The sequence below is a fragment of the Thalassophryne amazonica genome, chromosome 15, assembly GCF_902500255.1.
Source record: "Thalassophryne amazonica chromosome 15, fThaAma1.1, whole genome shotgun sequence".
NCBI classification, from domain to species: Eukaryota; Metazoa; Chordata; class Actinopteri; order Batrachoidiformes; family Batrachoididae; genus Thalassophryne; species Thalassophryne amazonica.
Window position 1 is genome coordinate 82,473,040 of NC_047117.1, and position 2,934 is coordinate 82,475,973.

A 2,934-nucleotide genomic window follows, 5' to 3' on the forward strand; every position below is an offset into this window, starting at 1 on the left:
CTGTCCATCATTTACCTGTATTTTGGCATGCTTGGCAACAGAAAGTTATGTTGGATCCAAAAGGATCCAAAAAGCCTACGACCAAAAGTTAAATTGGAAATTATATTGGATCGGACAGTACCTCTTTCAGATCCATATGCAGCTTGTCACACAGTAAATGATATTACAGTGTTTTTGGGTATATGTGTTGCTTTAAAATATAAGTGACAGGACCTGCCAAGCATGTAAAAAAGTGTGTCTGGAAAATGCTGTATTAGCTTTAGCTTCTGCTCTGTTTTGAGCACAGTCTGTTGTGCACATTAAACTGTACACTCATTGGCTATATGTAGGAAGATTGTGTTTATGGGTTGGTCAAAGTTCAACAAATTTAAACTTTCTATGCATCACATTCCTACATACAACACTGTCATAAAGCACCGCATGTACAGTAATAGCAAAGTATGTTGACTCCGGATAAAGCGGAAGAAAATGGATGGATGGATGTTTTGCTCTGATAATGTTTACTGACCTTGACTTTGTGGACGATGCACTGATCTTTATGGAATTACCGGTTGACCTGAATGCAGCACTCAAGAAGCTGAGTGAGCATTTGAGAGTGTCTGAGTTTGCAACTGTACTGGATCAAAACAGGATTTCAATGATTTCCTGGGCCCAGCCATTAGAAGTGTGTGTGTGTGTGTGTGTGTGTGTGTGTGTGTGTGTGTGTGTGTGTGTGTGTGTGTGTGTGTGTGTGTGTGTGTGTGTGTGTGTGTGTGTGTGTGTGTGTGTGTGTGTGTGTGTGTGTGTATACAGTGAAAATGTCACATTTGTTGACTTATTTGCTTTTTTCGGCACGGACATTCATGTCTCTGGATCCTCAGTGATTGAGGACACGAGATGGGGCTCATGGAGTCATGAGGTTATTGGACAGATGTTATCGGAGATACTACAACCCCTGGCAAAAATTATGGAATCACCGGCCTCAGAGGATGTTCATTCAGTTGTTTAATTTTGTAGGAAAAAAGCAGATCACAGACATGACACAAAACTAAAGTCATTTCAAATGGCAACTTTCTGGCTTTAAGAAACACTATAAGAAATCAAGAAAAAAAGATTGTGGCAGTCAGTAACGGTTACTTTTTTAGACCAAGCAGAGGAAAAAAATATGGAATCACTCAATTCTGAGGAAAAAAATATGGAATCACCCTGTAAATTTTCATCCCCCAATTTAACACCTGCATCAAATCAGATCTGCTCATTGACATTGACCCTATGTGTCTTTTTGCAAGGAATGTTTTTGCAGTTTTTGCTCTATGGCAAGATGCATTATCATCTTGAAAAATGATTTCATCATCCCCAAACATCCTTTCAATTGTCCAAAATATCAACATAAACTTGTGCATTTATTGATGATGTAATGACAGCCATCTCCCCAGTGCCTTTACCTGACATGCAGCCCCATATCATCAATGACTGTGGAAATTTACATGTTCTCTTCAGGCAGTCATCTTTATAAATCTCATTGGAAAGGCACCAAACAAAAGTTCCAGCATCATCACCCTGCCCAATGCAGATTCGAGATTCATCACTGAATATGACTTTCATCCAGTCATCCACAGTCCACAATTGCTTTTCCTTAGCCCATTGTAACCTTGTTTTTTTCTGTTTAGGTGTTAATGATGGCTTTCGTTTAGCTTTTCTGTATGTAAATCCCATTTCCTTTAGGCGGTTTCTTACAGTTCGGTCACAGACGTTGATTCCAGTTTCCTCCCATTCGTTCCTCATTTGTTTTGTTGTACATTTTTCGATTTTTGAGACATATTGCTATAAGATTTCTGTCTTGACGCTTTGATGTCTTCCTTGGTCTACCAGTATGTTTGCCTTTAACAACCTTCCCATGTTGTTTGTATTTGGTCCAGAGTTTAGACACAGCTGACTGTGAACAACCAACATCTTTTGCAACATTGGGTGATGATTTACTCTCTTTTAAGAGTTTGATAATCCTTTCCTTTGTTTCAATTGACATCTCTTGTGTTGGAGCCATGATTCATGTCAGTCCACTTGGTGCAACAGCTCTCCAAGGTGTGTTCACTTCTTTTTAGATGCAGACTAACGAGCAGATCTGATATGATGCAGGTGTTAGTTTTGGGGATGAAAATTTACAGGGTGATTCCATAATTTGTGCCTCAGAATTGAGTGATTCCATATTTTTTTCCTCTGCTTGGTATGAAAAAGTAACCGTTACTGACTGCCACAATCTTTTTTTCTTGATTTCTTATAGTGTTTCTTAAAGCCAGAAAGTTGCCATTTGAAATGACTTTAGTTTTGTGTCATGTCTGTGATCTGCTTTTTTTCTACAAAATTAAACAACTGAATGAACATCCTCCGAGGCCGGTGATTCCATAATTTTTGCCAGGGGTTGTAATACCTTTGCAGGAGAGCATTCTTCAGGGTCCTGGTGCCTCCTGTGTTACTGCATGAACTCCACTGACCTAAGACAACGACTGGGTGTCTTTGGTACAAGGCCACTATGGGACCCTTGGAGACCACTGAAATGACTTGGTGTCAAATGAGCAGTTACTTAGGGAGAGTTACATCTAATGCTTTACTTGCATTTTGGGGGAATGTCAGCTACGGGATTTTGGCTATGTTGCACATTTGTCTGATCATTATCCAACACACAGTTGCCTCAGTGTTGAAAATCCCAGCAACTGGAAACGGCCAAGGGCTCTCCTGTGTTCCACCAGGCTATAGCAGATAGATGGGTACTTTTGAGAGTTGGGGATTGACTGGTTGTGCATGCTTCCCAACCTGTGATAATGTGAACACACCTTCACACATCATAAGCCACATCAGTCTTGTATCCTGATTGGGCAGCAGTGCAGTGGCTTCAGTAGGTAGTCGGCTTCTTCCAGGCTTGTTGTGAACTTGATTCACATTACTAAACACACACAG